Raw genomic sequence first — 23,411 nt, 5'->3', positions numbered from 1 at the left:
TCAATAAGTGGGATAAAGTTTGGTTTTTGTTGTAATGTCATGCAAAATCTCAGTATATCATTGTGTATTATTTTTAGTTGGCATTAGATGTTTAGCTCATGTCAATTAATCTTGAGGGCAATTGGCATGATATTATGGAAGTTTTTAATCGGATACTAGGATAAATTGAAAAGCGCTTGTAGTAGGTGGCCAATCATCTCAATGTTCTTAGGTCAATTGTCTATTAAAAAATATTCATTTGTTAATTCGCTAAAGTTGGGACTTGATTTTTAGATAATTTAGAAATTGAGAAAACGTCTTACCGCTGTCCTATTGTTCCTAGAGTGATCCTTGTGTACCATGTATGAAGAAATATTTTGCATGTGAGATCACAAAGATGATTACTTAGATAAATTGCCGATATGCCTAGAAGCATATACAATCACATACATGCGGTTAGTGTAGTCACTATGGTTGTCCTTACGGGTTGACGTAATTGGTATTTACATAGGCGGTTGTTGCAATAGATTTTAGGATCAATTTTTAACGTGTACAAAGTATTTTACTCGATGTCTAGTCTTTCCATGCAAAGGGTCGTTGTATTAGGACAAATGCCCTTTATGATTTATCTCCTTTTTGAGAGTGTGGAGTCGTCCTAGAAAGATGACTAAGATGATGACTTTACATTTTATTTTAATATACAATCACATGCATAAGATTTGAACCTTTAGCATGAGATGTGTAGTTTGAGAGGGGACAATTGGATAGTTAAGTGTTAATTATCAAATAGTTAAGAGCTAATTACATTAATAAATATAAAATTTTATTTGAAAAAGTTAAGAATTAATTTATTCAATTAATTAAAGTGAGTTTAATTATAAAGAAATAATTAATTTATACAATCAAAATTATGAGTTTAAATTGAAAATTAATTAAAAGTTACTTAGATCTTTATTTATACTTATAAATTGCTCAATTAATTTACAAAATAATTTTAAAAATATATATTAATTTCTTATTTATTGAGATGAATTAGAAAAAAAAATAAATTTAGGACCAAAAACTTTGATTGTATTTCAACAAATACTTTCTATTTATTAACCATTAATTGATTAGATATATTTGATGATTGATAATTATCTCTGTAGGTAAGAGACCTTGACTGAGACTTAAAAAAAAAAAAAACTAATTGATATTTGATCTAAAAGTACTCGGAAGTATTTTTGGATAAATAAATATTAAATTTAATTTTCACTAAAAATGCTATAAATAACAAAAGAGGAGCATTGATGTAATAATAAAATTATTATTGTCTAATTAGGAGTTTGAGCGAAAATAACCTTTTATAATGTAGAGTAAAGCTATATATAATGAATTCAATATGACCCTACTCTTCTCTAAAAATCCGCGTTGGCAGACATCTCGTGCATCGAAGTGTCTTTTTTCACTAGAGCTGTCAGACGGGTCAACCCGTGGCAGGGCGGGTTGGTCCATGACGGGTTAACCATTTGGTGGGGCGGGGCGGGCCAACCCGTCAACTTGGCGGGTTGCGGATTTGGCGGGCCAACCCGCGGGCCCATCAAAAATTTAAAAAAAAATTAAAAAATATTTCATATATTCAACATTGTACTTCGAAAAAGTTTTCTATAATTAAATGTATAAATAAACATGTATTTTAAATATAAATGAACACAAACGAGTACTTATGTTGGATAAAAAGTACTATTTTAATTTCAAAATTATAACAAAGAAAGATAATAAAATTGGCCTAAAACTTAGCTTACATATGTTTTTCAACCCGCGGGCCAACCCAAGCCCGAGCGGGCCGACCCGCGCGGGTCGCGGGTCTAGACGGGTTGGCCCACGGCGGACTTGGGTTGATAAAATTCCAACCCAACCTGCTTAAATTGTTTGGCGGGACGGGCCAACTCGACGTGTACAACCCAAATTGACGGCTTTATTTTTCACACTATACTAAAATCATATTAAATATTTTTGAATATTGTTGGACAATTTACCAAAGGACACACTTAAAGTTATGGAATTCCCAAAGGGCGTATTATGGTTTGTTATTTCTCAAAGGGCCACTACAAAAAAATAAGTAAAATAGCTACGAAATATAATTTCGCAGCTATTAGAGGCGAAATATTAGATCACCGCTAATGTATGGTGATCCTGTCTAAAGGCGATGAGATGGTGCGCTGACTGTTGGTTGCTACTCGGAAAACCTAGAGGTTCCACTGTATAAAAATTTTGTACAAAGGTCTGAACCTTTTCCTAGCTACCATGTGTTCTTTTAAATTAAATTTTGGATCGCCTACGGAACTTAACACGTTTGATCCAAAACTTAATCTATTCGTTCTTTTAGGTTTTGACTTGGGTCTCCTGCGGAACTTAACACGTTCGACCCAAATCACCTTAAGTTATTAATTCCATTAAATATTAATTTCCATAATTGGTTCCCAGTACTGACGTGGCGAGGCACACGACCTTCTTGGATATGGGAGCAACCACCACCGACTAGACAAAACCTTTTATGGAAAGCTAATATTTAATTTCCTAAAATAACTTTAGGTTAACCGAAAAGAACAATCAAATCACAAGAAAAAATAAAACAAAAGAACACAACATCGAAAAACATATTCGAAATACTAGAATCGTAAGCCTCTTGTATTTGATATTATTTCCATAAATAACTAGTATGATGCGGAAAGGAAAAATTACTAGTTATACCTTCTAGAAAGACCTCTTGATCTTTTACCGTATTCCTCTTCTAACCTCGGACGTTGTGTGGGCAACGATCTTCCGAGATGAGAAACCACCAACCACCTTCTTCTCCTCCTAGTTAGGTTCGGCCACAACAAGGAAGCTTTACCAAGGATGAAGAACAAAACACCAACCAAGCTCCAAGAGACGCAAGCTTTCTCTCCTTCTCCTTCTTCTTCTCCAAGTAGTATCCGGCCACCACAAGAGCTCCAAGGGAGATGAAGGATTCGGCCACCACAAGAGGAAGAGAGGGAGAGGATGATGGCCGGCCACAACACCAAGGAAAAGAGGGAGAGAAATAATAGAGGTTGTGTCTCATGAAGGCACCCCAACCCCCTCTTTTATATTCCTTAGCCTTGGTAAATTAGGAAATTTAATTACAATAAAATTTCCTTAATTTCCTTGACATGATTTTATTGAGAAAAATAAAATAAAATTTCCCAATTAAACTATAATGGCCGGCCACATCATGGAGGAATAAATTAGACAAGTTTTAATCAACAAATTAAAACTTCCTAATTTGTTTCCGGAAATTTTAAAAGTAAAATTTCACTTCAAAAATCTCTTCATGGTTGATAAAAAGAAATTTCTATAATTTTAATTTTCAACATGTGAATAATTTTTAAAGAGAAAATAAAATATCTCACCAATCTACAAATAAGGAAAGAGATCTAATCTCTTTCTTTAATCTTTTGTAGATCCTTTACAAGAGAGATATTTTAATTTTAATTCTCTTTAATAAATTATATCTTCCACATAATAAAAATTAAAATTATAATTCTTTTTAATTTAATATGGCCGGCCCCCTCTATCTTGGGTTCAAGCTAGGGCCGGCCACCTTAAACCATGCTTAGGCCGGCCCTAGCTTGATTCCAAGCTAACTTGGCCGACCCCCTTTAGGTAGGTATAGAAGGTGGGTATAGGTGGGTATAATACTCTATAAATAAGAGGCTACGATAGGGACCGAGAGGAGGAATTGGTTTTGGTCTCCCGATAAAATTAAGCATCCCGTGTTCGCCCCGAACACACAATTTAATTTTATCAATAATAATTCATTTCACTAGAGAACTATTATTGAACTACCGCACCAATCCCAAATTACATTTTTGGGCTCCTTCTTATTATGAGTGTGTTAGTCTCCCTGTGTTTAAGATATCGAATGTCCACTAATTAAGTGAGTTACTGACAACTCATTTAATTAATATCTTAGTCCAAGAGTAGTACCACTCAACCTTATCGTCATGTCGGACTAAGTCCACCTGCAGGGTTTAACATGACAATCCTTATGAGCTCTTCTTGGGGACATTATCAACCTAGTATCTCTAGGACACAGTTTCCTTCTATAATCAACAACACACACTATAAGTGATATCATTTCCCAACTTATCGGGTTTATTGATTCATCGAACTAAATCTCACCCATTGATAAATTAAAGAAATAAATATCAAATATATGTGCTTGTTATTATATTAGGATTAAGAGCACACACTTCCATAATAACCGAGGTCTTTGTTCCTTTATAAAGTCAGTATAAAAGAAACAACCTCAAATGGTCCTACTCAATACACTCTGAGTGTACTAGTGTAATTATATAGTCAAGATAAACTAATACCTAATTACACTACGACCTTCTAATGGTTTGTTCCTTTCCATTTTGGTCGTGAGCTACTGTTTATAATTTATAAGGTACTGATAACATCATCTTCTGCATGTGACACCACATACTATGTTATCTACAATATAAATTAATTGAACAACTACAAACAAATGTAGATAATTTGACCAAATGTGATTCTTTATTCAAAATAAAAGCTTAGGCTTTCAGTATACACTCCAACACTGACTTCGGTGAATAGAGAACGACGAAACTCTCAAGAACTGAAAGAACTCCTTGATGGTCTTGTATACACTCAGACGATCCAACAAAGCGTTAGTGATGTTGGACCAGTTAGGGTCGGCAAGAGGGGGTGAATTACCTAAAAAAATAAATAAAAACATTTCCCGTTCTTTCAACTCTAATTAAAAGTAACTATAATAATAAATGAAAATAATAACCTAAAGACGATGCACCAGATTTACTTGGTTATAACCTAGATGGTTGTTAATCCAAGACCAATGAAAGCTAAAAGAAAATCTCCTTCATTGAAGGCAGAGAAGTCTCTTACACTCGTTGAAAAGCTCAAATAGTTGCTAGGAAATGATTACAAGAGTTGTTGTCTATTTTCTAGGTCCAGGAGGTTTTTTATAGCCCTTGAAAATGGGCATGCTTTTGTCTATTTTTAGTTTATCATTTTCTATTTTTAAATTATCAAACAAATCTAATGGGCATGCTTTTGCTAATTATATTTTCAAATCATTGTTTTCTTTTTCTAGTTTTACTAAATCCTTAAAAAGAACTTTAATGAACTGAAAAAATTGTTCTGGAGAAAGAGCGCATACCTCACTTACCTTAAGTTCTGATGCTCCCTCTTTATCACAGTTTTTCCCCGATGATCCTCCCCCTTCGTCGATGCTCATCTCTGAGCTGCTTACATCTTTCTTTTGATGGTCTGCTATTTGGGCTGGTCCGACAAAGGCTTCAATTTCAGATTCGGAGGATGACGATTCATCCCATGTGGCTTTTAGATTATGTTTGGGCCGAGCTGGCTTCTTATTCTTTTCCTTATCTTTGTTCTTCAGTTTTGGGCAGTCATCCTTGATGTGCCCTTCTTCGTTGCAGTTGTAGCATCAGACCGTCCTTTTGTTTCTATAATGCTTTCTTGTATGCAATTTAAATTTATTAGATTTAATAAATTTATTAAATTTTCTTACTAGTAGCACCCCTTCATCTTCGTCGATTGACGCTTCAGAGTCAGGACCTTCCTTCTTAGCTCTCAAGGCAAAGTTGTTGTTCGACTTTTCGATTTCTTTAGACATCGAGTTTTGTGAAGTTCAAAAGTGGAAAATAAATTCTCTAGTGTACTTACCTCGAAGTCCTTAGAGATGTAGTATGCATCTACTAAGGATGACCATTCTGGAGTTCTTGGGAAGACATTGAGCGCATATCGGATTGAATCTCGGTTCGTTACCGATTCTCCAAGATTATTGAGCTGAGTGATGAGTTCTTTGATTCGTGCTTGGAGTTGTGCTACCTTTTCTCCATTGTTCATCTACAGGTTTGTTAGCTGGGTCCAGAAGATGTATCACCTGCTAACTTTGCTTCCGAAGTGCCTTCATAGAGTTCTAAGAACTTCTCCCAGAGCTCTTTAGCGGAGTCATAGCTGCCAATTCAATTGACTTCCTGGGGTGCAAGGATGCTGAGTAGATGGAATTTTGCTTTACCATTTGCCACGAAATCGGCTTGCTCCTTCTTCGTTCACTAGTATTCTTCTTTGTCTTTTGGAACTATAAAACCATATTTCATAATTAACAGAATCTCAAAATCTGTTTTAAAGAATACCTTCATCCAGCGTTTCCATTGCACAAAGTCTCCCTCGAATTTTGGTGGGTGGATGCTTGCACCGGCCATTGTCTTATTTCTTCAGTCGGTGGTTAGTCCTTCTGAGGCGATCTGTCTCTGATACCACTTGTTGGACCAGTTAGGGTCGATAAGAGGGGGTGAATTACCTAAAAAAATAAATAAAAACCTTTTCCGTTCTTTTAACTCTAATTAAAAGCAACTATAATAATAAATGAAAATAATAACTTAAGACGAGGTACCAGATTTACTTGGTTACAACCTAGGAGGTTGTTAATCCAAGACCAATAAAAGCACTAAAAGAAAATATCTTTCATTGAAGGAAGAGAAACCTGTTACACTCGTTGAAAAGCTCAGACAGTTGATAGGAAATAATTACAAGGGTTGTTGTCTATTTCTTAGGTCCAGGGGTATTTTTATAGCTCCTGAAAAATCTTATTCGTGGCTTGAAGGCGCCTTCCATAGGGCTGGAAGGCGCCTCCAGCGAGACACCAAAGGATAAAGCTTTATCCTTTGGCAATGACAATATCAGCTTGGTCGAAGGTGCCTTCCATAGGGCTGGAAGGCGCCTTCATACTATTCATCGAAGGCACCTTCCACAGTGAAGGTGCAGAGATGCCTTCAATTCACTTTGAAGGCGCCTCTAACAACAATTCTAGCCTCCTTTCGCTCTTCTGTAGCTCTAATCGCCTGAGTGATCGCGGTCATCTGAAATAGGGCTCACCCGGAACCATTTTTTGACCTTCTCCTCGAGCAAGCTTTCGCTTCGACTTCTAGTCCCTCGAAATGTGGCGCACGTCCTTCTCGTCCACCGGTGTACTCTTCCATAGCATCTCGTCCCTCGGATGCACCGACCCCGTCGACTCCTCCTCGTGTCATCCTTCTTGCTGCCGCGTCTTCCGCTCGACTTCTTGTGTTCCTAAGCTCCTGCACACTTAGACACAAGGGTCAAATACAACAGGACCTAACTTAACCTGGTTGATTACATCAAAACTACATCAAAACTACCACGGGGTTCCAACAGACCTGAGATCAGGGTGGGAATCCCTGGCTAGGCCCTCTGACGCTCATGTCAGTCTCCTTACTCGAATGTGGACGAAGAACAGTAACGAAAACTACAAGAAAGTGGAGCTTCGGATGTAAGTGCTTGTGTTTGCGTACTTTGCCAGCGGAGAGGATTCCCCTTTTTATACCACCTCACATAACCTCCGCGATCATGAGGCGGTCCCCGATTTGTTAGAGTTTGTTATAAGATGAGAAAAGTATAACCATGACTTCGTGCAATAATCCTCTGAGGAATCTTTTTTCTACCGCAGATGTACCCTTTTTGTCGTTTATCACTTGAATCCTTGATATGATGACATATGCAAAAGAGTACATCACTGTAACTGATTAATGAATGAAGAAGCTTCGAGAGAATATTTTCCGACAAGTTTGCTAGGCTGTCATGAAGTTGTCGTCTGCTTGTCTACTAAATATATACTGACCAGTCATTAAGCCGGTCATATCATGAAAACACCTTCTGTTAAATATATCTTGGCCGGTCATGTATTAAGAATATCTTCTATTGAATATATCCTGGCAGGTCATGCATTAAGAATATCTTCTGTTGAATATATCCCGGTCAGTTATTAATCTGGTCGTATTACGAAAACACCTTCTATTGAATATATCTCGACCGATCATGCATTAAGAATACCTTATGTTGAATATATCCCGACCAATCATGCATTAAGAATACCTTTTGTTGAATATATCCCAGTCAGTTATTAAGCTGGTCGTATCATGAGAACACCTTCTGTTGAATATATCTTGGCCGGTCATACATTAAGAATACCTTCTATTGAATATAATCCTGGCCGATTGTAAGCTAGAAACTTTAAAAGGTTGAGTGCCTTTAGGCTCGATTGGGTTTTGCCCGGTCGAGCGCATACAATCACCCTTACGCTTGTTCGATCTTCACTCGACCGAATGTATGCTAGAAACTTTATAAGGCTAAGTGTTTTTAAGCTCAATCGGGCTTTACCCGATTGAGCATATACAAGCACCCTTGTGCTTGTTCGGTCTTCACTTAGCCGATTGTATGCTAGAAACTTTATAAGGTTGAGTGCCTTTAGGCTCGATCGGGTTTTGCTCGGTCGAGCCCATACAAGCACCCTTATGCTCGTTCGGTCTTTCCTCGGTAGAACGTATGCTAGAAACTTTATAAGGTTGAGTGCCTTTAAGATCGATCAGGCTTTGCTCGGTTGAGCGCATACAAGCACCCTTGTTCTTGTTCGGCCTTTACTCGGTCGATTGTATGTTAGAAACTCTATAAGGTTGAGTGCCTTTAGGCTCGATCGGGTTTTGTCTGGTCGAGCGCATGCAAGCACCGTTACGCTCGTTCGGTCTTCGCTAGGCCGAACGTATGCTAGAAATTTTATAAGGCCGAGTCCCTTTAGGCTCGATCCAGTTCTGCCTGGTCGAGCGCATACTGTTGGTGCAATATCCCTAGGTCAAGGTTGACCTGGTTGACTAAGCTTGAGTTAGCTCAAGCTTGAGTTTTGATGTTTGGGTTTTGATGTTTGATAATACATGGAGATTGCAGATGCAATCGTCCGTTTGGGGAGATTGTTGATACAATTCCCCTCTGGTCAAGGTTGACCAGTTAAATGTGAAGAAGAGTCAAGTAGGTCAAAAGGTTGATCAGATACTTGATTGGGAAAGTCCTAACTGGAGGTTAGACAGTTGAAAGTCTTGGTGAGTGAAGACAGACAGTTGGGAAATTTTAGTGAGTGAAGCCAGGTGAAAGACCTGGTGAGTGAAGTTAGGCAGTTGGAAAATCTTAGTGAGTGAAGCTAGGTGAAAGTCCTGGTGAGTGAAGCCAGGCAGATGAAAGTCCCAGTGAATGAAGCCGGGCAGTGGAAAAGTTCTGGTGAGTGAAGTCAGGTGAAAATCCTAGTGAGTGAAGTTAGATGAAAGTCCTGATGAGTGAAGCCAGGTAGATGGGAAGTCCTAGTGAGTGAAGCTAGGTAGATGGAAAGACCTTGTGAGTGAAGCCAGACACGTGGAAATCCAGGTGGGTCAAGGTTGACTGGACACTTGGTATTGAGAAGTCCAAGTAGGTCAAATGATTGACCAGATACTTGTCAAATGAAAATCCAGATGGGTCAAGGGTGACCGGTCATCTGGTGGAAGGAAGTCCAAGTGGATCATGGAGGACCGGACACTTGACACGAGACGGTAAATCTAAGTGGGGTTAAGGAGGATCACACTTGGTGATCAGAAGTCCAACAAGAAGTTGGCAAAGAGAAATTCCAGATGGGTTAAAAGTTGACCAAACACTTAGCGGTCATAAGTCCAATAGGGAGTTGGCATGAAATTAGGAAGTTCAGACGTAGTAAACTTCCGAAGGTCATAACTTTTGACTCGGATATCGAAATGAGGTGATCTTGGATGCGAAACAAAGCTCGTTTCAAACTCTATACATTTTTTCTACTTTCCAATCGATTGGACAATCAATTAATGGGGTCAATCGATCAACCAATCGATTGGTTGACGCGATTTGGTGCAGAAATTGTCTTGATCGATTGGGTAATCGATCAAAACTTCCCCAATCAATTGGAAGAGTTTCTAAGCGAACAGTGAACTTCTGAATCGATCAGTTGATTGATTGAAAGCTGCTAATCAATTAGCCAATCGATTGGGCTTAGTTTTTCTCACGAGAACGCGAGGTAGATGAAATCGATTGGTCAATCGATTCTAGATTTTCTGCAAAGAGCACAGAGACACTCTGAATCGATCGATCGCGATTCAAGCCTCCCCAATAGATTGGTCAATCGATTGAGATTCAACAGTTGCTTAGTTTACATGCGATGGGTGGTTGCGATGGCTGAGATGTGACATGGCAATTGATTGGGACGAAGCCCAATCGATTGGGAGCACAGTATATAGCCATTGCGAGCGATTTCCTCAGCAGCTTTTCGCCCGATTCTTCTCCTTAGCAGCATAAATTGTTTCAATCCAATGGTGATTATTATTAGTTGCTTCGTCCTAAAAACCTTAAACACTCCTTAGTCTCAACACTTCGTCTTTTTCAACTCACTCCCCAACAATTTTTCTTTTTTACCTTCTCAAACACCTTGCGCTCCTTTGTTTTTCCTAACCTCCCTCCGTCACGCCACTTCCTTAAGATCTTAGTAAGTTTCTTGTCCCCTAGTTATTTCCGTGCTCTTTCATGGTTGAAGAGTTGTTTTCCCCTTGATATGTTCATACCCGTTCCTCTTTCGACAATGCCGATAGAGCAGCCATTCGCCTCCAATACAAAATCCCTAAGGATTATCATATCAAAATTCCTGGCCTCGATGCTCGTCTTCATCTTCCTTATAATGATTATGTTACTTTCTTTAAGGACCAACTGGTAGTCGGCCTACATTTTCCTATACCTCCTTTCCTATCAGAAGTAAGCCAATACTTCAACATTCCTCTACAGCAATTTGTCCCAAATGCCTTTCGCTATCTGTATGGGATGTATATATTATTTCATCTTTTTGATATTCCTCCTACACCTCGTAACCTTTTCATGTTCTCCTATCCCAAAAAATCAGAACTAGGAGTGTTTCTTTTCCAATCCTGTTTGAAAATGATTTTCTTTAAAGAGATGCCTTCGTCCAACAAAGGTTGGAAATCACATTTCTTTTTCATAAGATTTCCCAAATCTGCTTCATGGTCTACCCCTGGTAGTCCTCTTTTCTCTCTCTTCTTGATATAATGAAACTCCATCAACACCCAACCTTCCATGATATTCCCAAAGATTGATTGGTCATCGTTTCTTCATTCACAAATGGATATACAATGATTTTTTGTATTTATCCGGTTTAAACCCTGTTCAAAAGAAACTACACTGCTCCTTTGGTAAGTTATGATGCCTTTACCATTAACCTTTTACTAAATAAAATATCTTTTGTTTCATGGAGTGGACGCTATGTTTGAAGCTTTGGTCGATAAGAAAATTGGTCTAGAGGAGGACACACTTTTAGCCAAAGAACGAGAACTTTTGGCTGAGCAAGTTTTGCCACCTATTGTCTCCTCAAGTGTAGCTTTTGCCAGCTAGACGATCACACCTGGATCAGCTAGTACCCTTGGGGAAGTGCCTATAAATTCACCTATATTGCCAGAAGATGCCCCTTCATAACTAGAGGCTACTCTTAAGGGGAAACGCAAGGGGCGCAAATTAACTTTGGCGCCTTCTCCTAAAAGACAAGCGCTCTCCATCCCAGAAGATGTCACTTTAGGGGATACCCGAGTTACCTCCCTTGAACCAACTTTGTCCTCTTTGTATCCTATTCTTGCCGCTTCACAACCTATTCAATCTCAGGAGGACATCCCAGCTCCAAGTAGTAGCTTGGACCCCGATTTTGTTATGATCTTTCAGGAACAAATCCCTTTGCCTCCACAAGAAACCCAAGATCCTCCATTTTTTATTTTCTCCTTGCCCTTTGTCCAAACTTCTTTGTCTTCATTATCAACACCCTCCTCTACTCCCCCCATATTATTGGGAGGTTCTTTAACGACCGCCTGGGAAGAAACCCAACACCAACTTAAAGAGCTTACTCTCACTAAACCGCGAGATAAATTTTCCTTTGAAGAAACTAAGGTAAGGTAGTTTTCCATCAATTATCCTATTATTATTTTAGAGTATTGCTAACAACCTATGCTTAACAACGCCGGGTCACCACTATGAGCGTGGTTCAACAACTGTATGATCTAGCCCGAGAAAATGAACTATTAAAACAACAGACCTCTGAAGCATCTTCCACTCGGGTCTCTGAATAAATAAAAGAATTGTCTAAGCAATTTCAAGAGGCTCAAAAATTATTTTAAGCTGAATTCGAGAAATCGATCCAATGGAAGACCACTGTGTTAGTACCTCAAGGTAGTTTTGATGCGATCAACGAAGTTAGGTTAGATTTTGTTGTTATTTAACCCCTGTGTCTAAGTATGCAGGAACTTAGGAGCACAGGAAATCGAGCGAGAGACGCAGTTAGCGAGAAGGACAGAATGAGAGAGAGCCAACGGGCTCGGTGCATCTGAGGTACGAGGTGCTGCGGGCGGGCGGATGAGAAGGAGGCGCGTGACGTTTCTGAGGGACGAGAAGCTGAAGCGGAAATTTTCTCGAGAAGGCTGGAAGTTAGGTTCGGGTGAGTTCTATTCTGGATGACCAAAATCACCTAAGCGAGTGGAACCAGAGCGGAAGATCTGGACCAATGTGAGCGGAACTGGAGCGAAAGATCCGGACCAAAAAGTCAACTAGAAGTTGACTTTACTGGTCTGGGCACCCGGAACTCTTCCGGACGCTCGGAATCAAAAGTTTATCATTTCGCAATGTGGCGTGCCCTGTTGCGACGGGGATAAAAGTTTATTCCCCTCCAGGGGTCTGGACCCTTTCCAGGCGCCCCGACTAGGGTTATAAATATAGCTCTGGTCCCAGAAGGTTAGAACAACACTTGTGATTGATTCTTCTTTAGTATTGTTCTGTAATCGAGTGCTTTGACTACTGTAAGAGGCTTCTCCGCTTGAAGGAGATTGTTTAGTGAGCTTTTCATCTTTCTTGGATTAATAACCTCTCCGGTTGTAACCAAGTAAAATCTCCGAGCCTCTTTTTTCTTTAATTAGTTTCTTATTCCTTTTATGCAAGTGTTAGTTTAATAAAGCTATAAAGTTCGAAAATGGTTTGTTTTTATTGTGCAGGCTGTAGGCTATTCATCTCCCTCTAGTCGGTCGCCATGGGACTAACACACTGTAGATGGCCTTGAGTCCCAGCTTCAATCACAGATTAACCTTCACGATGAATTGAAAATAAAGCTTGATAAACAGGTTGCAGAGACTACTCAATTGTCCACCCATCTGCAGACATTGAAGGAGACTTACGCCTCTGAATTAGCAGCCAAAATTTCTGAATTAAACTCCAAGGATGCTGAGGTAAACTCTCTGTGTATATCCTTAGCCAAGGCCCAAGTAGCTACATCAACCAAAGAGGCTGAGCTAAAAGCTTCCCAGGATGTGTTAGCAACTTATTAAGCGGGTGAAGATGAACAATTCAAAAAAGAAAGAAAATACTCCTTGAATCGATCGATTTCAACGATTCTATTGCTGCATCCATTGTTAAGGCTTTCAGCCATGGAGCTGAGGGGGCTATAGAACAATTAAGGGAGAAGGGATATCTAGCTTATGAGCCTCCTATTAATTTTCTAGATCGTAGGAGATTACTTAAGAACAGACCTCCTGACTTATTCCCTAAACTGATGTAATCCCCTGCATATTATTGTACTAAGGAGTCTCTCAGCAATTCAAGCACTAGCATTTTCATAACCTCTGATAACATTTTAAGTGCCAATATAATTCACTACTAACTCTCAAATATTGACAAATGAAAATCTAGATAATCAAGTAAAAGTAAATTAATTCTTTCTAGAGTTTGTTTAATCTACTATGTATTCATTTTTTACTGGCTAAACATGCTTATTTATACTCGTATCTATCCTTGTTTGGCATTAACTTTCACTTGGCTTTTGACATCTGAACGAGCTCATTTCTGGCCAAGTTTGTTTTCATTCGGCCTTGTGGTTTTCCCTACCCTTAACGGAAGGTCGAATTTATTCCTACCAATGTATATTTTCATTTGGACTTAACACCCGCCTAGCTTTTAACGGCTGATCGGGCTTGTTCCTATACGCATAAAATAAAATGACCAAGACTTATGTTATTCATCCATCTGGGAATGTTAAAAGTCAGTAAATCTTATAACCACTTAAGGTTTGTCGGGCTTTCAGACCTTAAACCTATTTTCGGTAATCGTGTTGATGCTTTGGGAAGATGACCCAGTGCATCAGCTATCAACACTAGCTTCCGATTGGTGGCATGTGTGTAACTAACATCATATATGTAGCTTTTTTACTATACCCATTGCCTCACTTGATCATCCAATGGCTTGTAATTGATCCCACCTTTTATACCGCCAAGATCCAATGGTCTCCCTTAACTAGCTTTTTCGAAGAATCCTTATAAACATTTAGCAGAAATCCTAAGACTTCGTCATTCTTCCTCCGACTCTATGTTTTTCTTCCTTTTGACCTTAACAATCCTTTTCTCTCAAAGATGTCAGAGTATAACGAATGGTATGCTCAATGCTCCTCCAATTTCATCCTTCACGAAGCTTACGAACTCCAAGTAAACTATGACATTCCTTCCTATATAGTCATTCCTACCTAGAAGACCATCCTCATCATCCTCCACTAGAAAGCATTGCGGTCTTCAGGGAACAAGTCATATCTGGCCTTCGATTTCCTCTACATCCTTTCTTTGTTGATGTTAATCGCTATTTCAACCTTTCCTTACACCAACTTAATCCCCAATCTTTCAACATCCTAAGTGGCGTTGTTATTGCTTTTTTGCTTATTCAATGTCCCATTATCACCTCGTCTATTCCATCATTTTTTCTATCTTTGTCAGATAAGGAATGGTTTGTTCAAATTCCAAGCACGCCCTAAGGTAATTCTATTCAATAGAGTCCTACCACAAGGGGAATATAGAGATAAATACTTCTTCATACGCCTTCCCTTTCCTCCACCTTATCCTGTAACCTGGCAACATGACCTTCCTCCTATTCCCAACTTGAGCGCCATCTCCGCAGATCCCACCTTCCTTGATTCTATGGGGAAATTAAAAGGTGTCAAGTTTAACTTGCCCACGCTAACCGTAGAAGGCTTATTATATGTTTTCGGGCTTAGTCTGGCCGATACGGAATTAGGTGCTTCCTTTAGTAAGTTTATTCTCCTTATAAATGATTGTTTGTTATATAAGTTTTAAAATCTTTATTCTTTTTTCCCAACTGAGGCTATTCTCCCCACTTTCTTGTATAGAAATACTCAATTAATAAGAGTAGTTCTAACCAAGTTAGGAGAGGACTTATTGGAAGAACATCACCTCAATTAAACCTCTTTCTCCCTTGGTCTACTTCCCTCAGCCGAGCCAACACGAGAACCATCCTCCAGCTCCTCAGAGCCGGATACTCCTTTCGTTGTCAGGCATAAAAAGCCTCAAACTGAGGCTTTGAGTCTAAATTTACCTACAATACTCATCGTTAAGCAAGTTCCCATCACTTTGACCGAGATTTTCTATAATTGAGGTAAAGAGCCCAAGTCTTCACCACATAGCCATTCTCATTTTGCACTCCATATGATGAGGCCTGGCCTCCTTATACCCATGTCACGTGCCAGTTATCCCTTCTATCGAGACGACATTAGATACCACTTCACCAACTTCTTTACAAACCATGGTCCCTCCTCTAACTAAACCCCACGAGAGGCTGACTCCTTGTAGGCGATCCGCCGGCTTGGTGTCCAAAAGACCGATATTTGAGCAAAATCTTGAGTTAGTTGGGACAACACTATCCACCCAACCATCCTTTGCTCCGTCATAATTGCTTGAGCTCTCCATTGTTCCTCCTTCAGGGCCTACAACTTCTACTAGCTCTCCATGTCTCTTTAAGCAATCCCATGGATTATCGTCTCAACAAGGACTAGATTTTACCTCCCCTCCATCTTATGGGATACTTAAGTTGAAAGGTTCATTAGCTGGACCATGGCTACAAGAACAAAGATAAATACGAAGTAGCACAATTGCTGAGCGTGCTGACAAGCACAACCGTAATGCTATTGCTGTAAGTCTTTGATTACATTCTGTTAACTTATTACTGCAAAATCTAATTATGTTATTTTATCTAGTTCAATGCTTTAAGCCTATATTTGGGCTAGCTAGTTATGGATCTGGAAAGAGCTAATAAACTTTTAAAAGATAGATTGGAAGAGCTACAGGATGCCCCTGCTATTCCCAGTGATGAAATTGTTCAATTACAAGGAAAAATAGATTCACAGACCGAGCTTATCTGTAACGACCCACCTTCTGGGTACTGGCTGTAAGGCCGGTCGCTACAATTTATGCTAAATTATACTGTGCGAAAAGCTGGGCTAATTAAAATTTTACTCTACTAAGGACGGATACAACTGATAAGAAAGGTCTAAAAACCTTCTTTGCTGGTGTACACATGCTAAGGAGGGGAAACTGAACATCCCAACTGAGCTAGGGACTAGAAACTAAACTTCCCAACTACCTACAGACCTGCCGATCGATCCACAGATCGATCGGAGCTGTGGTCATTCTGTTCCCAACTGGATCGGTCGGCAGACCGATCCAGGTGTGGCTGGATCGGTCGACCGATCCAGTATGTCCGGTCGGTCCGACCGATCCGCACCAAACTCTCCGAACGCTATCAGATCTTTGGCGGTCGGTGGCCGACCGATCCGGAGGATGATTACATCATGTTCGATCGGCCGACCGATCCAGGGCATCGCCCCGATCGGCCGAGACCGATCGAGTTCGATTCGCGAATCGATTTGACACTTCGTGCCAAAACCTCACACAACAACTCTAACCCAATGCAAATCACACTAATATAAAACTACTAACATTCTAAACCTGGCATACTACATAGTGCATGGTTTACTATCTCATAACACTTAACAATCAAAACTGAATAATGAAAACTAAAAACGCAAAGTGCTAATACTGAAGTAAAACTGTTTAGATCCCAAAGATCTTTATTCCAACTCCTGACCACACACATCTTGATAGCATTGCCCTCCAGCCTCCGCTACTGATCCACTTTTCCTTTACCTTTATCTGCAGTATAAGAAAAGTAGTATCTATAAGCTAAAAAGCTTAGTAAGAAACCATCTACCTCACAAAAACATGCAACGATGCAAATATGATTTTAAATCATGTTGTTTAAAACATATGCTGGATATACTGAATAAACTAAGCATGACATGGCATATAAGCATACAATCATGGCATATCTAAAGCTGAACATAAAGTCATCATGCATATTCACAGGGAAAAACTAAGCTGATACTAAGAACTGAGCTACGCTAATACTGAGCTACTGCTAGAACTGTACTGAATTCACGAACTAATTTGTGAAAGGTTGAAAACTATATACATATAATAAGTGAAAATACTAAACATGCTGCTGAGGGGCCCGGCAACTGTACGTGCTATGCGCGCATCTCTAACTAGACCCGGGGTTGCAAGTCCCGAATTTAGTAGAGCTACTAGATTATCTAAACCTAGGGACCAACTATGGGAGCCCAGCCCAATGGATATCTAATCCAGTATAGTGCCAACTGAAAAGTAAAATACTGAGTATAGCTAAACTGTTCTAAATTGCTCTTTTTAGGTTATCTGAACCTAGAGCTAGGTTGTCTGAACCTAGAGGCGACTGTGGGAGCCCACCCATTGGACCATAGTCCCATATAAGCTAGAATAAATTGATTTACTAATTTAGATGCTTCTAATGCATTCAACCGTGCTAATAAAAAAAATTCCTAAGTTGCATTCTTTTCTAAGCTGGTTATTTAATCGAACACCTAGTGCGCTGTAACTCCCCTCTCTATTAGGGAGACTACCTTTAGGCACCCAACAGCATCTAAACCTCCAACTGAAGGAGAAAAGATGTGTTCGGCCCATCTAAGGGTACTCACTAAATCCCTAAACCTGCGAGGAGGGTTAAATACACCCTATGTGTCGAAAACATACGTATATAACTAAACTAATGCACAGAAAAATCACACGGTAGCTATTATACTGCAGGTGAGGGGTTTCTTACCTTGTGCGCTAGATTTCTTACAAATCTAATCGCTAGAAATTCCGGTGGAGACGACTTCTCGACGATTCGCTCGCGTCCACGTGCTCTACTCGCGGAGGGAAACGTCCTTGTGCTGAAATCGTCGCCGAAAAGTGACCTTGGGACCCTAGGGATGGAACCCTAGTTCTCCTTGTGGTTGGCGCCGAGAGAGGGAGGAGAGGGAGAGGTGTTCGACGTGAGGGTTTGGAGGGGAAGAGGTTGCCGAACCAAACTCAAAATAACCCAAACCAACTTAAGTTTTTAATTTATATTAAGTGGGTAACTAGGCCCAACTCAAATATAAATATAAATGTTTCCCTTCTCTTTCAGCACGGCCCTGCTGGGTTCACCGGTTACTAAGGCTAACTAAAGGTTTAGCGGACCCGAGAGGTCCCGGGTTCGATTCCCGCTTAAACCATTTTACTTTTCTATTTATTTTTGCTACTCCGATACTCCAAAATTCGAAAAATATCTAATAATTCCAGAAAATCATAGAATATTCCTAAAATAGTCTTGATAATTTTCGGGCTTACAATCCCCATACCTTATAAAAGTTTGTCCTCGAACTTAGAATAATTCTGGATACTCTAGCTTTTGTCTCCCAAGTTGCCTCTTCTGTGGTGATTGTGCCAAATGACTTTGACTAATGGTACCTCCTTGTTCAAATTTCTTAACCGCTCGGTCTATTATCCGAATAGGCCGACTATCAGCTGAGGTCTTCGCGGATCTGCACTGACTGGGGCTCAATCACCGGGTGGCATCTGGGGTATGCTTCTTCAGCATAGACATGAAATACGTTGTGGACATCCGACATTTCCTGGGCACTCTAGCTCATATGCTACCTTGCCCACTCTTGTGATAAGGTATGGTCCCACATATCCGGGACTAAGCTTGCCCTTCTTCCCAAAACGCATCACTCCTTCATGGGAGCTACTCGAGGAACAATCTGAAAACTCTAAGGGTCTGCGTCGTGTATCAGCATAGCTCTTCTGGCGGCTCTGAGCTGTCTCTATCCTCTGGCGGATCTGCTGTATAGCTGCTGTGGTATCTGCTACTAGATCTGTCTGAAGTTCTAGTGCTTTCTGTTCACCACTCTCATACCAGCAGATTGGAGATCTACACCTCCGCCCATAGAGAGCCTCATAAGGTGCCATGCCGATAGTGGCCTGATAGCTGTTGTTGTATGCAAATTCTGCTAAGCTCAGATATTTGCACCAACTTCCCTTGAAGTCTAAGGCACACGCTCGGAGCATATCTTCGAGTACCTGATTTACTCTCTCCGTCTGACCATCTGTCTGAGGATGGAATGCTGTGCTGAACTTTAACTTAGTGCCCAACGCTGACTGTACACACTCCCAGAAGTGTGATGTCTCTGTCTGAAATGATGGTTCGTGGGACTCCATGTAGTCTGACGATCTCCTGGAGATACAACTGAGCTAGCTTCTCCATGGAGTAAGATATCTTGATAGCTAAGAAGTGGGCTGATTTAGTCAACCTGTCGACTATTACCCAGATGGCGTCAAAACCATTCGTGGTTCTGGGCAGTCCCACTATGAAATCCATAGAGATATCCTCCCACTTCCATTCTGGAATCGGTATAGGCTGCAGAACTCCTCATGGTCGCTGATGTTCTGCCTTGACTCTCTGACAGGTGAGACAGATGCTAACATATCTGGCGATGTCTCGCTTCATCCCATGCCACCAAAAATGGTTCTTCAGGTCTTGATATATTTTGGTGGAACCTGAATGCATCGCATAGGGAGTCTTGTGAGCCTCATCTAAAATCTGCCTCCGAGTTCCTCCCGATCTGGAACACGGAGTCTGTCACCAAAATACAACACCCTCTATCGGACACTCTGAATTCTCTACTTTCTGGTTCTGCTAGCCCTTGCTTGATTTTCTGAATTTCAGGTCCTGCTCTGCTTGACGAATATCACCAAGCAAGGTAGACTCTAAGGTCATAGTAGAGAGCTGTCCAACGATGAGTTCAAGACCGAAATCTACGATCTCCTTCTGTAGGGTTGGTGACATGGTTGCTAGAGATAATAAGGTAGCACTGGACTTTCTGCTAAGTGCATCTGCTACCTTATTTGCTTTCCCTGGATGGTAGAGGATGTCTATATCGTAGTCTTTGACTAGCTCTAACCATCTGCGCTGTCGCATATTCAGATCCTTCGAGTGAAGAAGTACTTCAGACTCGATGATCTGTATACACTCTGCATGAGCTCCATATAAGTAATGTCTCCAAATTTTGAGAGCGAACACTACCGCTGCAAGCTCAAGGTCATGAGTAGGATAATTCTTCTCATAATCCTTGAGTTGTCTGGAGGCATAGGCGATCACCTTGCTTTGCATCAGACCGCTCCTAGTCCCAACTTAGAGGCATCACTATAGATGTCAAAGCTGGTGTTATCTGGTAGAGCCAAAATGGGAGCACTGGTCAATCTCCTTTTAGCTCCTGAAGTTGTTCTCACAGTCCTCTTTCCACCGAAATTTCCTGTTCTTTCCGGTGAGAGTCGCTGGGAGGCTATCCGGAGAAGTCCTCTACAAACTTCCTATAATATCCTGCTAATCGAAAGCTCCTGATTTCACCGGCGTTCTTAGGTCTCTTCCAGTTACTACTTCTATCTTGTTGGGATCTACCATAATACCATCCTTCGAGATGATATGACCCAGAAGGACACTGATCTAGCCAAAATTCACATTTCGTGAACTTGGCGTATAGTTGGTTCTTTGAAGGGTCTGCATACAGGTGCTCTGAGTGTTCTTCCTGAGTTCCTGAGTAGATAAGGATGTCATCGATAAACACAATAACAAACTTATCCAAGTACTCCCTGAATACTCTGTTCATGAGATCCATGAATGTAGCTGGAGCATTGGTCATGCCAAAGGGCATGACTACGAACTCGTAGTGTCCGTATCTGGTTCTGAATGCTGTCTTGGGTATATCCCCTTCTTTAACCTTCACCTGATGATAACCTGATCTGAGATCTATCTTAGAGAACACTGCTGCTCCCTTCAGCTGGTCGAACAGGTCATCGATTCTGGGAAGGGGATACCTGTTCTTGATCGTGACTTGGTTTAGTGATCTGTAGTCTATGCACAGTCGCATGCTTCCATCCTTCTTCTTCACGAACAATACAGGCGCTCCCCATCGTGAGTGACTCGGGCGTATGAAACCCTTGTTAAGCAGCTCCTGTAGTTTCTCCTGAAGTTCCTTCAGTTCGGCTGGAGGCATGCGATAAGGCGCTTTGGAGATAGGATTCGTACCAGGAATGAGCTCTATCTCAAAGTCAATCTCCCTGTCTGGTGCTAAGCCTGGTAACTCTTCAGGGAAGACTGTTGGGTAGTCACATACGACTCGAACCTCTGCTAGTTGTTCTTGTCCTGGCTGGCGTTGACTACGTGTGCTAGGAATCTCGTACATCCCGTAATCCAGTGCTTTCATAGCTGAGAGAAACTTCTTGCCCTTTCTCTTTGGTTCCTCGTTGTATTACACTGCCGCTTCAGGTTGGAAGATGACTTTCAGTTTACGGCATGGTAGCACCGTATTTGATCGAAAGTCCATTCCAAAGATAACGTCATAGTCGGCCATCTCTAGCACTATCGGATCACAAAAGAGCTCTCTGCCTATACTGCTCTGAGCCAGTGCGTGGATGCCATGATCTCTCCCGAAGGTAGTGCCACCGAGCACCTCTGAGGGTATTTCTAATTTTCGGAGAACATCCGGCTATATATGAATGGGTTGCCCCAAGATCAAATAGAACAAGTAGCATTATACGAAAATGCTAATCGACTGTGACAACCGCCGAGGCATTGCTCGTCCTCTCGGTGAGTGAGTAGATCCTCGCGATTCGCCATAGCCGAGGGGCTTCTAATCGCCGGCCGATAAGTGGACCTTCTGAGCGCGCATCGATATAAGAGCCGGTGGCTGCATCAATCTGTGGGAGGAAGACCGGTCTTGTTCGGCACCGCTTGGCCATGTGCCCTTCTTGTCCACATTCAAGCATCCTCGTGTGCCCTTGCGACAAACCCCGGGTGGAATTTCCCACAAGTAGCACACTTTGGATAACTGGGTCGCTTGCTAGATGGTCCTCCTTTTGGGTCACTCCCGATTTGCGCTTCTGTTGGAGTTCCCTTTAGCTGTGGCCTTGCTGTGTTTGAGTGTGAGAGTTTCCTTGGCCTTTGGACTCGGAGGAGACTTGCTTCTGCTTTTCTGGTAATGCTCTGTGGTCAAGGCACCGCTCACTAACTCCTCCGTGGTTTGTGGCCTATGTATGCCACCACCCACGTTCACTGCTCCGGCCTCGGCATCTTGAGCATCAACCGGATTCGTTCCTTCTCTGTGCTAACTAGCTCCGGGCATAGCGAGCCAACTGTTGAATTTCTTCACGACTTCCTCAACTGAAAGGTTGCCTTGACGAAACTCGGTGAACTCGTCATAGTGGCGGTTTGTAACCCGTATGTGAAAGAACTCCTCGAAGAATTCCTTCTCAAGTCAGCCCATGACATCCGGTTCACTGGGCGCTTCATTCGATTCTTTCCACCACATGCGTGCGTCTCAGGCAGATGGAGGCACACTTCACCTTCTCGTGTTACGGCCAGTCCGAAGCTCCATCGTGCTCCAGTGTTTTGAACCAGGCTTGTGCATCCCATGGTTCACTAGTGCCCAGAAGTTCTCCGGCTCTCTGCCACTGGATCGATAGGCTTCCTTTCTTGGCTCACCTGCTGGGCTGGTGGTGGAACCTCTAAGACTACCGAAGTCGTCAAATTCGGACTGTGGGGGTACTCTCTGATTAGCCTTTAAGGTGGCTATTTCTGTTCATTCAGCTAGCGAGCCACTAATGGGGGAGGCACTGAACTGCCCGCCTCTTGCTGGGGCTCAGTAGCTAGTGCCCTTCTAGCTGGGCGTCCTCGTGCCATTTCTAAAGACGTAGAGAACATAACATAACTAATGTAATCACAGTTATATAACTACTAATGTCATGTTTAAAAACTATCACATACTAACAAGCAGTAGGCATATAAACATGAACTGTAATAACAAAACAAGGAGCATAAATAAAGTAGAGGTATTCTTACTTGGAAGCTGCAGGTTCAATGCTGATGTGTGTGTAGGAAGTATGGAACACTGCTCTGATACCACTCTGTAACGACCCACCTTCTGGGTACTGGCTGTAAGGCCGGTCGCTACAATTTATGCTAAACTATACTGTGCGGAAAGCTGGGCTAATTAAAATTTTACTCTACTAAGGACGGATACAACTGATAAGAAAGGTCTAAAGACCTTCTTTGCTGGTGTACACATGCTAAGGAGGGGAAACTGAACATCCCAACTGAGCTAGGGACTAGAAACTAAACTTCCCAACTACCTACAGACCTGCCGATCGATCCACAGATCGATCGGAGCTGTGGTCGTTCTGTTCCCAACTGGATCGGTCGGCAGACCGATCCAGGTGTGGCTGGATCGGTCGGCAGACCGATCC

The sequence above is a fragment of the Zingiber officinale genome, chromosome 5A (assembly GCF_018446385.1).
Source record: "Zingiber officinale cultivar Zhangliang chromosome 5A, Zo_v1.1, whole genome shotgun sequence".
NCBI lineage: Eukaryota > Viridiplantae > Streptophyta > Magnoliopsida > Zingiberales > Zingiberaceae > Zingiber > Zingiber officinale.
Note: the sequence above shows the minus strand (reverse complement) of the source record.